This window comes from Anopheles coluzzii, chromosome 3, assembly GCF_943734685.1.
Source record: "Anopheles coluzzii chromosome 3, AcolN3, whole genome shotgun sequence".
In the NCBI taxonomy this organism is placed as follows: domain Eukaryota; kingdom Metazoa; phylum Arthropoda; class Insecta; order Diptera; family Culicidae; genus Anopheles; species Anopheles coluzzii.
The window spans coordinates 7,736,008-7,749,807 of record NC_064671.1 but is presented as its reverse complement, the minus strand read 5'-3'; the positions used below and the strand labels follow the sequence as shown (position 1 = coordinate 7,749,807).

At 48.3% G+C, this 13,800-nt stretch overlaps 2 protein-coding genes across 3 annotated transcripts in view; both read right to left on the bottom strand.

The window, feature by feature from the left end:
- The window catches only part of LOC120954896 (protein Shroom), a 181,084-nt gene that overhangs the window by 16,566 nt on the left and 150,718 nt on the right, over positions 1-13,800 (bottom strand). The window lies entirely within an intron of this gene.
- LOC120954900 (uncharacterized) overlaps positions 1-13,800 on the bottom strand; it is a 54,632-nt gene that overhangs the window by 1,073 nt on the left and 39,759 nt on the right. The gene's annotated exons all lie outside the window — the stretch shown is intronic.

Below are 13,800 nucleotides of genomic sequence, written 5' to 3'. Positions count from 1 at the left end.
CTTCAACCGTCGGCATCCATTCCGGGCAATGAGTGAAACCTAAGCCAAGCTTCGTCACACCGCATAGGCACACAGCTGCGAACTGACCTCGTTAACAACCTTCCCGCGGCTGTTTGCGCAGCACATAGTGAGCCGGTGGTGCCCGCCATTCGGAAGTATGTTTATCCTTCTCAATTATTTAGCTCGCGTTAGTTGTTTTGTTTTCCCAATCACGAAGGTGTTTTCCTTCGAGTGTCATCGTTTCGGCGGCGGTGTGGCCTACAGTGGTACTTCTACTACAACTGCACTTCTCAACGTGCGCACGCGTGTGTGGTTGGAAAACTTTAGCTTTGCAGGGGAAACAAGCTTCCCGAGCTCGACGGCAAGAGGAGATGATCAAGTAGGCGACACGCGATAGCACACGTTTCTAATCCGGATACTGATCTGCTTCCGTAGTAACCCGTGAAGCAAACAAACACACCTCCGACGTGATCCAGCTGAGCAAAGGTAAAGTCAAAAGGCCACCGAAAAATAGTCGATTGTCACACCGCCCGGGAAAGAAAGTGTTGCCGCCGCCCAGGGAAGGCAATTTTTCTCACCCGCCACCAAAATTCCAATCTCGCCCCGCCACTTTTCGACGTGTCGCTGTGAGATTTAACGCCTTTCGATGAGCGTTTGAGAAATCTGCCCAATCGGTGTGTATGTGTGTAACTGTCCACCTCACCATGTGTTCCACTGTGGAACCGGTAGTAGAAGCCGGCACTTGGGGGGGACAATCACTTATCTTTACGGCTAATCTCTGTCGCGGTTATGCTCGCACAGTGTGTCATCATCATCGCCGCACTGACGTGTAGTTTCACGCCACCTTCCCTCACAGCATAACAGGCGAGCCACAAATAACGATCCTGTCAGATTAGGCGGAACCAATCACGACGAATCTGCGTCAGTTTCCGCACAGAAAGAGATTGCCAACAATAATGAGCGCTCGCGCTCACATTCAGTCGCTCGCACCAGTCCAGTTTGGCGGACGCTAAAGTGACAGCTGTACGTCAAAGTTTTTCGGGTTTTTTTTCGTAGAGCTCATAGTCGTCTCGTCCAGACAGGATGTCAAATTGTTCAAAACCACACACAACCTACCACCAGAGCGGGCTAATGAAAGCGCATGAATGGGCTCTCTCAGGCTCTGCTCGGGATCCTTGCGTAGCAGGCAAATGGTTGTAAACTACGCTACAAATCGTTTGCTAATTTGTGTGCACACCGGTCCGTTTCGATGGTGTTGCTTTCAAACTATGCCGCCCGGAGGCTATTATGCCATCGGTGCCATACAGACGCGACGCCTCTTGCTGGGCGAAAGGGTATTGGGCCGCCGAGGTGTTTACCTTCGAACGGAACTTCAATTTTGGTGCAGATGTTATGATGCCATAAATGTAGTAACAAATGGTTTCAGCAAATTGGCTCATTTACCTCTCACAATGCAAAATGGAGGAGATTCTTTTTCGGAGGAGTATTTAGAAGGTTTTCAATGGTAGAATTGTACATCTTTGTAGGCTAGTTCCATTTACAATGAAACACTAGCTTCCAATACTTCAATTTTAAATCTTTCCTCTACGTTCGTTCATAACAGCATGGTTCTAATGATCAATAAATTACCATAAACGAAACAAAATGGTGTATGCACCTATCTTATCAACTGTTAAAGACACCATTTGTATTAAATTACAGCTTCTGGTGTAGTTCACAAAGTCCATTCCCTCCATAAAAGCCACAAGAATCTATTCAAGATTAGATAAATCACACCTTTAGCGTATTCAACTGTCTTAATAGAACCTATTCTCAGTCAGTTCAACTCGAAACCATAAGCTTCAACTACACGTCGCTTCTACACGAAGGCCACGACACACACACACACTGGTCAATGTCGCTTGGTTTACGTGCAACGACGACTCCCTCCGTCATCTTTCTCGCCGCACCAAACTGGATTCGGATTATCTGCTCTTGAATCGGGTGGCCGAGAAGTTCTAAGATACGCGTGCGCTTAGATCAACGGATAGGTTACCGGCAGACACTCGCAGTATAATGGAGCGTTTAGCGTGTTTGTAGGCAGAATGGTTTTTTTTGCCTCACCCGTTACACTGTTGCCCATAGACTACAACGCACTGGTTGGTAGGATCCGGGGCGTAAGCCAAGTAAATGGCTAACGTGGAGATCTACACACACACACACATCGTTCGTGACCGGTTAATGAGATTATGTTGCTTCTCCGACCGCGGTAGAATTGGCTTAGTTCTACGGCTATGGTAGGTTACGGTCACGCTTAAGCCCTCAAACCCGCGCACTCACGCAAACAACTCGCTCGCTTGCGGGCATCGTGAGCTCCCTCCTTTCTAATGTGCAAAAATGATGCAAAATCGAGTGGAAGAACGACACGAAAATCTGGCCTCTAGTTGCAGGGTTCAAACACCATTTAATTTAAGAACCTCTGCCATCGTCCAGAATGCGTTACTTGGGTCGTAAATTACAGCGAAACAAATTGGCACACGCAACTGTGTACCGCAACTTTACCGATGCTCGCGAGAGCAATCTGACAGAATTGAACCAAGGTACCGGCCGCTGGAATGGTGGCGCCCACAAGCATACCTGCGAATGAAACAAGCAAAAAAAGCGTAATCAATTAGTGATGGTAGATTTTTTTTCACGCTTAAATTCAATTAAGAAACGATCATTTGGCTAATGGATGGGTTTAGTGTCGATGTGCGGATCTGATCGTAGTAGGTATAGGTTAAATGTTAGATCGAACAAGGTGGTCGATTTCTAGTCGTTACAGGAGCTCAGTGGTGTTCCGACAAAGGTGTAAAAGTTTGGCAGCATACCCCACCGAATGCACCTTTAATGAAATTAAATTATACCATTTTTGGAGTAGCAGTATTCGACCTCTTCACGCTTTACCCTTTCGGGGTATGTACTGCGCTGCTTAGCGTGCGATTTGCACCCACTCTCTACCCCCCAAACGTCAGCGCTAAACCACCGTTAGAGCCACTCAATTGGCGGTACTCGATATAGAGTGCTGCTCAAATATCAAACTACTGCACCCTCAATTAACTACGCTTCAAACCAGCCGGCGATGGGACTCCACCAAATCCAGTAGCAACTCCATTATCGCCAAACAGTACTCGAATCGTATCTGCCCACAAATGGGTGTTAATCCTGCGCCTAAGTGTGTCCCCACTCGAGCCACCCGACAGGGAAGGCCTGTCTCACAGCTGACCTTTCAGGTAGCGACGATGCACCATCAGCTGTGTACAACAGGCCCGCCGCTGGAAGGGTGCGCGCGCGCACACATTCTGATCCATATTGCAGGAGCGAAATATTAAGGCGTGGTTCGTCACGCAGTGCGCTGCTGGCGGGGATGGGGAGCAAAAGCAAAGGTGACGCAGGGCCACCTCGATTGGAATATCCATGCCCGAAGAATGGTCTGTTTAACCTCTGTCGTCCCTGAGGGCGTTTGAGACAGCCAACAGGGGAAAGCTGTAAGGTGAAGAGAGGTTGCGCTTTTTGGACAGACAAAGCTAAATCAAATGTCAACGGCGGTGTGTTGCCGGTTGGGCGAACAGTTTCCATAGCAGTTCATCTTGATAGGATCGGTAGTCGTGCTGTTGGAGATCGAATATTTTTGATGATCTGCCGTGAAGGCTGCTGAGCTATTTGCAACAGATTGATATGACGGGCGAGCAAAAGAATCAATATCGACAATAGCAGATCCAATGATTGTTTCTATGGAACTAATTAAGCTTGAAGAGTATAAACATACAAGAAGCTATTTCTTATTAACTGAAAAGCCTTGCAGTAACAATAACTCATTCTCAAACGACTCTCAAAAGCGATAAATCATGGGAGTTTTTTCTTGCTTTAGAGGTGTGTCTTGGTCATCAATGAGATGATGAATAGTCATGATGATGGTCCATTACCTTATAGATTCTCTTTATTGCCCGCGCAATAGAATGCAATAAAGCTCTCCCGTGCGCTTTCTTCCCCTCTAGAGGCGTTCTTGCAGCTGCGATGGAAATTCTTAAACGTATCTGTGAAGCATATTAAACCAAGCGGTAACAAAGAACACTGCACACCGAAAGGTAGTAAAGTCCCGATCAATATGCCGCTCCATTGCAGTCGGGATTACCCAACACACTTGAAAGCGTTCACGTCTTAATTCCGATCGTGAGCATGCTCACGAGCGCTAAAGTGTCATCGATGCTCCTACAACTTACTCGCTATGTATCCCCCTCCAATGCTTCTCACGCTGGCGGAATCTAAAACTGGAAGTAAAAGTAGTCCACCGCGCCGCGACTTCTTGGGCCCCAAAAACCAGGGAACCTTAAATCATTTAAAATCGGATCATGGCAAAGTCATGCAAGTCCCCCCAAAAAGTAAGCTGAGCGATCTCCCAAACGATCCAATTGGTTCAGATCGTATTTTGCCAGAAGTTGGGTTTCGATTTCGTACTGAGCGCAGCGCGCTTGGGAGAGGGGATCGGAATCGTGATGCTGCCAAGCGCGCGGCCTTACTTCATGACCAAGGGATGAAATATTAACCTAATAATTATTGATGTGTCGCGTTCGAGAGCTGCAGCGGAGCGCGCAAAAGATTACCCCACAGAGGTCCCAGCGGTGGAAGGATCGTGTCGAACGCGCTGTAGCCCGGCTTGGAGGGAGATAATTAAAGCAAATGCTGTGAGCCATCAGAAATTTCCAAAGAGCACACACGTTTGCTGTTGTAGTTTGTGAGAGTAGCCACAACCGTAACCGTAAGGGTAGAACACGAAAGGGTCATCATCGCTTCTCGAAATCGGTAACTCGGTGTGGCGCAAGACCTCATCAAGACCTTTGGGAAAGGGAAAGTGAACCGGCAATGTACACAGCTCCGGGTTGAAGTTGATGTCAATGGAGCGATGTTTTAAATAAACGCACTATTCCACGCTCCAGAGCTCGAGATCACGATCATCCGCAATGGTGAGGGACTGTCTACAAAACTGTAACAACGACCCAGCACAAATACACCCGATCATCTCAACCCGCGTGTGGTGACTCGCGCGCTTTGTCCGCATCTTTCCCTTGTTTCACACATTGATTAATTGCTTATTTACGTCGTGTCGTCTGGCTGTCTCCAAACGCTGTACTGCTACGCGCAATATAAAGCATCACGCAACCAGGACGCCACAAAAACAAGGGCGCCACGATCTGTCTGGAGAGTGGCGAGTGCAACACACCCGACTCATAAAAGAGTTTCCGGAACTGAGCAAAACAAAACGAAAAAAAAAAGGTTTCAAAACGATGCGTTCTGGTTCAACACCTTCCAACGACGGTCCATTCCATACAGAGGGACTAGCGAAGTGATGTGATGCCTCTCTGCATTGAGGTGCGAGACAAGATGTGATTTGCATTTTAAATTGCAGCTGCAGGTGAAGTCTGTTGCATTCACCCGGCGTCATATAAATGGGCTGTAATACGAAGGAGTAAAACGTATGTGCCACTGCTGTCTGTTGTGTATCGTTTGCTGGGGGGTGGTGGTGGTTTTACGATTACGTGGCAGTAAAGCGATTTCGCTGGACATCTGAAACGCTACAGTTACATCTTTAGTGGAAGCAATAGTACAATTTTATGGCTACTCCAGTTAAACTATTTCCCAATAGCTCGCACTAATGGTAAAATACACTAAAAGACACTGAGTATTGAAAGTGATCTACAAAGTCCCCTTTAAAAAAAACTTCCTCCTGCTAAACGCAGCGACACAGAAAGGGGAAAAACGTTTTCTCACATAACTTCAACGGGCCCCAGCAGGGATGGCGGCAAAGCGTAACGTTCCGCCAAAGAAAGAAAAGCAGAACCCTTCCGGTAGGGCTAATTTATGTCGCTTTTAATTGTACTCATTTTGCAAACGCCCGCATCTCGCTCGTCCGCATGAATTCCCACACGGTGGTGGTGATGGTGGTGCCAAACCAGCCGCACAACCGCACAAACACTGGCGATCATTATCGCAAAACGAAGAGGAGCCGCACACACAGCCCTAAGACCGGGGCGTGCAAAATGTCACTTGCCGGGTGCCGTTCGCGTTGGTCCCCAGACGGCGAGCCTCAAACTGCCCAGACCTAAACAATGCGTCCTCTCTCTTTCTATCGTTCAGGCAAGCGCTTTCAACTCTGCTGCTTCATGGTGTTGTCTGCATGGTGCAGCTGCAACTCGTTCGAACGGAATGCAACTCTCCTCGCGCTGGTGGAGGGCCATCCTTCCGGTAGAAAGTAAAAGCCGAAGTCGTCAGCGTCAAAGATCGATCGATGGCACCATCATCCCGCAGATCGTCCAGCAGACTCGCAACACAGACACACACACACACTCATCGACAATCGGCTCAATCTGCATCGTAAATTAGTAAGATTTATCGATCCTCGGCCCGCGCGGCTGAATCGAGTGAGCGATGGATTGCGAAGAAAATGGATGCTGCCATTCCATTCTTGCAGTAGTAGCAGAAGAGACGGTTGAAGCGGTTTTCTTTTCCTGCACGCAAAGAGCGGGTGGCGTTGATGTGGTTAAACAAATAAATAAAACATATCCAACACGCGCGCACAATGCTACTGAAACTGACTGTCTCTGTGTGGCACTGACAGCATGGAAGAAGAGACGTTGAAGAGCAGTGTATCCAACCAACCAAAAACCATCACTAGACAGCAGGAGAGCTGCTCGGTGGCCAAAGGGCGCTTGCCCTTTACAGCGATCGTTATTTATTACGGAAATGACGCTTGCTGCCGGAGTAGTAGTGGTCACATTATTCAAATCGATCTTTATGAATTGGTACGTGTCATTTCACGTTGCAGTAGCGGCGTTCTGGACGTTGATCTTATCTTGCCAACCCGTTGCGTAAAGTAATGAAAGCTCCGGGTGGAAAAGTTCACTACAACCCCTGGATTTTCCCCGGGATGATGATACATCTTTCCGATTACGATTACGTACGATCCGATCCTCGCCCGGCAAGTAGGAGACAGGAGAGTAGAAATTACAAAAAAAAGTTACTACCATGTCATCACTTCCTGCAGCGAGACACGGACAAGATAAGCAAACAAACTTTACGGGGAAACACACACACACAGCAAGACCGCATCGAATGCACCAAAATGGCTTTTAATTACTTTCAATAAATTTTATCCGGCTCGGCCCGCTCGCGAGCGAGTAGACAGTGCTGTTGGTGGTGGGTTGTGTTGCACCAGCGCTCATCAATTTCACTCCACGTGGTAGCGATACGCAGCCGTACCCGGTACGAATCGAATGCGGGTTTGGCATGCTTGATGCACCACCGCTTTCCTGGCCAGAGAGGGACGGAGCGGTTTATGCGTGGTGAATGCGTTTTTGGATTCGACAACTGAGGACGCGCTTTAGATCCAATACGTTCGACAGATAAAGTCATGCTGTGGCGTTTGTGAAGGGTATGAGAGAAGAAGAGAAATAGAAGCAACATGAAAAAGAGGCCTCTATCGTTTGGATTGGCATTCCACGGAAAGATGCCACCGGCACAGCCACCGCAGTAGGGACGAAACGATGGTTTTGCAGATTGCTCACAGGCAAGCGCAGGCAGGCAATCGTTTCCGCTTCCTCGTGATGTAAGCGCGTTACAGCAAGGGCGACGATGGGATTGTATTTATGATAAGAGATTAAGCGAAATTGCGTTTACATAGAACGCGTAAAAGCATCAACCACGTGTGTGTTTAATATATTTCACCGACGACGAAGCCGTTTGTTTCGTACCAGATTGAATAAAGCCATAAATGTAACCACTCGTCACTCGCCTAATTGAATCATTTCTCACACATTAGTGCAAAACCGCTCACTCACACAGACTGACTAAATGGGCCGGTCTAGAGGAGCGCAGATTGAGCAATTGCGGTATTCCAGTAGCACGAACGCACGGACCAATATGCACCTTTTTCGTTCCGTGCCCAACTGAAGGTCAGCGCTGGATCATATCGCGGGATCGCGCCAGTTGCAACCGGGGCGTTTGGGCTTTGTGGTCAAAGGCACCTGTGCCTGTGCACCGTTGCATGCATTCGCTCCTTTTTACTGCCACCCAAAGGGGCCGGGTATGTGTGGTCGATGGAACAACATTGCATAATAAATATGCAACCGAAGGTGGGCTTGCACGGGGGGCTCGGGAAAAAGGCGTTCGAGCTGGAAAAAAGGAATTCGCATAAAACCACCCACCTGTTCGAAAGGAATAGAAGGGGACCCGAGCACTTATGCGTGTGTGTGTTATGGAGGTTGGATTTTACAAATCGGGCTGTCTCGGGCGATCATTACCGATAGGCGTTTAAGCTATCCATAAACAGAAAGGAACAAACCAAACCCGTTTCACCCGGGTGTGTGCAATGACAAAAATTAAAACACCTTATCGACAGGAAACATTCATCCCAAGAGTGCTGCCCGAACGAAAATTGATAAGCAAGGTGAAGCTGAAGGGTGTCCCCATTGCCCACAAGCTGCCGCATTAATCGCACACGCGAACGATAATGCTCGAGCACCAAACGATCTTCCAATCATCATCATCATCATCATCATCTCCTCGGTGATGGCTTTCGCCTTCGAGGAGGGATTTTCCACGTCCCGCTGGACGGAAATGCAGATCGTTGCGGTTCGCTGGTGTTAATTTTTCTCCTTCCTCTCGGGGCTTAAGCAGCTCACGGGCACGCAGAGAACGTAATGCTTCGGAGCGATCTGTGTCGCAGGCCGGACCGCGAGTCGTCGCATGTTGGGTTGCGTGAGCAATAATCAGTCACCGGGAGTGCAGTCATACACCTTCTCCTACTGTGCACTTTTTTTTGCATTGCCCGTTTGCAATTTGAAGATGCAATCAGGCTGCATACAAACGGGCCCCGGCCCCGGTGGTGACTACTGTCGCTCTGGGTGATGTAAAAATTGTGTGTGAACCCATTACACAATGCCGTTTTTTTTTTGCGCTGCCGCTGCTGTTGTGGATTAAGTGATCACTCAGCGAACCGGTATGTGACACTGCACGTAATGAGCCTGACAATCATACATCTTTGGACCATGGGGAGACGACTGGGTGGACGTGGCGATAGACACAGCAGTTTGTGTGGTGACGTGCTCATACCGTCGCGGCAGGAAGTGGAGTGTAATCGGGTTCTACTAAACCTTTCGTTAATTTGATGTCATGCCTGAAACTGATATGGTGGAGGCGTGGAACAGTGATGTAAAAGACGCATGAATGTAGTATATACTAGAAGGGTGTGGAGAGATATTTGTGAGGGAATTGAGTGAATGGGAAAGCGCACCAGTTGCACTATACTCGATCGTTATCAGCCTCGTTGGTAAAACTTCTTCATGTTCCACACGATCTGTCATTTCAATGCATTCAAACGAGCAACACACGATCGAACCGCAAAGCATGATAATGGCATTTTTATCCATATTTATACATTTACATGCGACAGTTAAATGTCATCAGTTGCAATGATCCCGCTGAAATTAGCATACCTTCGAACGAAAGATTTCGCCTATCTGGAGCACCCAACCCTTATCGCAAAGAGAAAACAAGGCCTATACCACCGCAAACGCTAACGTAGGTGTGATTTGCAATGGAAAGTAATTTCCCGCCTCGGCAGAAAAGTCACTTGTTTGTAAAATCCTTAACATAAAGTTAGGGTACACCTCCAGTCCGATTGGAGACACTGTCTGTGGTTCGTTGTGAAACTATTATTACCATTAGATAGGGACATGCGGTCCATTGCAGCGCAACATTGTAGCGCAAATGGATGGAATGATGATGCTCGAGCCGGGTACACATTCGACAGACGACGCTATGTAATCAGTTGGATATCTCCATTTGCCGCCCAGGTTTCACCACATTTGCGCGGTATGGCATGTTTTCCGATAGTTTAGGCCACACCGGGGGTGAAACATGCCGACCGATAGCGAGCTGCTAATAGCGACCTGGTTAGGGTGCATAGGAGGCACGAAGGATCATCCACAGCAACAGCAGTTCCCGGGTCTCTGAACCGATTAACATCTCAATGAGCAGCCACGCTTGTGCGACGGAATTTACATGCGCACGAGCAATGATCATCGTTTGTAAGAAAATGCTAATTTTCACCAGCCGACAGTATAGCATAGTGTGTCTTCTAGCCGCGCTGTCGATCCGCGCTTACTAAGTAAGCGTAGCGTAGGCTCGGTGTGTAAACCGCTTTCTGCAGAAACTCCTGGCCGGGTCGAAACAAGCCGTGTAATAACACAGGCAAGCAACAAGCTGTGGAGCCAATTTTCGCTTCTTTAATCTAGCTCGCTCTCTCCCGGCAAGATAAGGACAGTCTTGCTCCGGCGGTAAATGATCACTTTTCACCCTGTGCAGAGGTCTTGCCACGAGGGGTTGCCACTTATCTCGCCGTACATCACCGTGCTCGCCCGCACCCAGGTACGGATTCTCACGATCCGTTGCGTGTCCGTGCGAAGGTCGTCGCCGGCTTGCTGTCGCCCCGAGCGGTAGGTCACGCTGATGGTGGTGGCGTACCAACGGGCAAAACCGAAAGAAGTTGGAATCCTTGCTCTTGGGATCGAGATGTTGCGGATTTTGTTGTGATGTTGTTGGGGCTTCGGTGTGGCCCCCAAGGGGCTACAAACTTGCCTTTATTATATGCCGAAACATCATTAGCATGATGTTGCTCCAGCGGTTCGAGGAGTGCACCGTAACGGGGCCGGGGTACGGTTTAATTTGAATTTATTTTGTGCACCGTTTGTTGCTTGGCGGAATGATAAGAGGATTAAAAGGAGTAAGAAGCTGCTAGCGGATCGGGTGGATCGTTAAATCAGTGTCCAACCGTTGAGCAAACGATGGCGCCACCACACCCGTGTTTTGTGCTCGAAACAAACGACCGAATACGGCGGAACATAATACCGAAATCGTAATCTGAAGCTGATTACAGTACAATACCGAAGAACGCAATCGTTTCGTTTTAATGGATGATACTGGTCAGCAACTTTGGGAAAGGTACTACCTGGGGTTATTGCTAAATTTGGATGAACATATAAAATTAACTTAGCACAGTTTTCACAAAAAGAAAAGGGATGGCATCAAAAATTAATGTCTTCTTGTCATCTCCTCTGCACCATGCAAGCCCCGGTGCCCCTCTTAACCTGCAGAACAAACAGTGATTTAACCGTAGCGAGATGGTGGTCCCTGCCATCACTACAATTATACGATTCATTCGCGTGCAGTAATTGCGGCTGATTGGAAACAGATGGCTTCATCGCACGATCGTGTCCCTTCTGGCGAGATCGAGTGAAATTACTTCATTCGTCCGTATTTTTAGATCCTTTGCCGACATCTGCACCGATGATGACGACGATCATGATGACGACTCTCTTATTTCCTGCACGATCGCTCTGATACTGAATGTGAGCTGCTCTCGTAGCATCGGGTTTAATGCATCATTCTCGAAATTGCACTCCGATTCCGCCAGCACTTGATGACACCTCACGATCGCATTCCACGACTCAAACGCTCCCTTCCCGCCCAACTTACACCCTGTGGAATTTGTAGCCCTTTAGCCCCGCAGTGCTAGAATTCTTGTGAATTTCGCTCATTTAAAGACGGTAGTGCCGGTCGCTACCGCGCACCGCGCGCAGTCTGCCCATCAAACTTTTCATTATGATTTATAGCACACATCCACTACTAGGCGTGGTGGTGCTAGCCGCTAAGCATACAGCAACCAGGCCCTCACTCTCCTGGAAGTGAAATAATCGTGCTATTATTTTTATGATTCGTTCGCTGTGCCGCGTAATTGGAAGTGGAATGCGGAATGCACGAGCGCGAATCGTCTTCCTATGTCTGGGGCGAAACACACCGGCGACATCTGTCCATCATCGGCACATGGAATCAAGTGGATATGGCTGGCCTGCGTGATGCTGCTGTGTCGTCAAACCCGCTCTCTGCTGCTCGGAATGTTAACTGCTTAATTGTTTAATATCCTACTTCTTCGCTTTTAGCAGACCATAGACCTCTCCGATATGGAACTCCGAAGCGGTTCGAGATGTGTGAAGACACGTATGGTTTTGAAAGAAGTGACCTTTTCGGCCGTCTTGCGTAGCCGTCTACGCAGCAAGGTCACACTTGACCGGCTTCGAGACGGGACACTCCGTGGGCGCCTTTACCTTTATTGGGCAAAATTGATTTAACAACACTCCGGAATGGTTTTGTTTTCGAGATCTTATTCACGCGCTTGCGTTGGAAGCGGTCACAAGATCATTCGGATGCCATCAATCAATACAAAACGATTGAGAGTGCGCAAGATTTTGATTTTTGGGAAGTTAAAAAAAACCTGCAACAATTTATCCGGCTTCTTGTGCTGTTGGCCCGTATTTTTGTATCTGATTGAGCGAAGTCAGTGCAAACATCATTTATTTAATTTCAGCTAAAATCCACAGCAGAGTCCAGCGAGCGGGTAAATTAATTCACTTTTTCCAAACGGATCCAATAAAAGATTAGCCGTTTTGTTCTAGTCAGGATCGTCATTAATTTTAAGTACTTCAGCACTCTGCTCCAGTAGGCGCTCGCAGCGTAGTCCACACGATAAGAGGTTCTAATTTCGAGCCACGTTTGCACACTTGGAATGTATTCTACACACATAATGGCATGGTTGTCTGCGGAGTTGGAGGGAGCTTCCAATCACTGATCTCCATAGCGAATGTATCAGACGAACAAGCCCTAACGAACAAACTGCTTCTGAACTGCAAAACGAATGTATCTTTTCGCATTTGCTACTGGCAGCAAGAATATCTATGCCTTCTATGTGTGTGTGCTATATAATAGACTTCTGGCTTCTAGAGTTCTCCCCATGGGTTCCCGGGGCCATCACCGACACTCACCCGCACACTCCAGACCTTTGCCTGGTCTTTAATTAGTTAGTTTTCGCCTTCCATCGATAATATTCTGCATTCGCCTTCGGTTCTTTCTTTTCTCCACTCATTGGGGGGTGACGCTATGCTCCAGTTATGGTGCTGGTTCTACAGAAGATACATATTTTCCCCTCCCAGCGCTGGACCTTCGCGTGATGACCCTGAACGAAAAGTGCGCGCCGCGGACCTTTTGCTTGTCAGCGCAGTTAGTCGATCAGCCATTACAACCAGGCTGGAGAATGTTGGACCCCAGCTAGACACCCTACTAGTGGCGAACGTTTAAATACACACTCCACGACCGGCGAGGGCATCCTTATCGCTCACCGCAGCAGGGTCGAGGTGTAATTTAATACTTCGACACGATCCACCCTTTCCTGGCAGCGCGGCCATTCTAGATGCAGCGCTCTCGAATGCAAGAGTCCATATCCCAGCCGTACTTCCATCTGTGTCTGGCAGCACAGGAACTGTGAAGCGTGTGCGAAGAAATTGCAGAGAGAAAACAACACCCCGACCCGTGGCACAAGAATGCGGCAGCAGCGTTCGTTCTCGCATTCTCGGGGTGGCAATTATTTTCTCGTTTGGATCAAAAATTCTGCCACTCCCAATCGCGAAACGGGAATCGCGGGGCGTAGGCTTCGGGTTGACCCCCAATCGACTTCACGCGAAAGGGCGTGTTTGGTAGCGATCGACATTAGGCCGGGCCGAGCGTAGCGTAGGGACGGCTAAAAATTGCACAATAATGGCTACATGTCAGATGATACGAGTTACCCACTCGGAAGCGCTGTTAGGAGAGGCGCCAACACTACACATTCCCTAGACATTGTGGTCATTCTATGGGGAAGATAGATGAACGTGTGTTACGCGAGCACGCGGACAC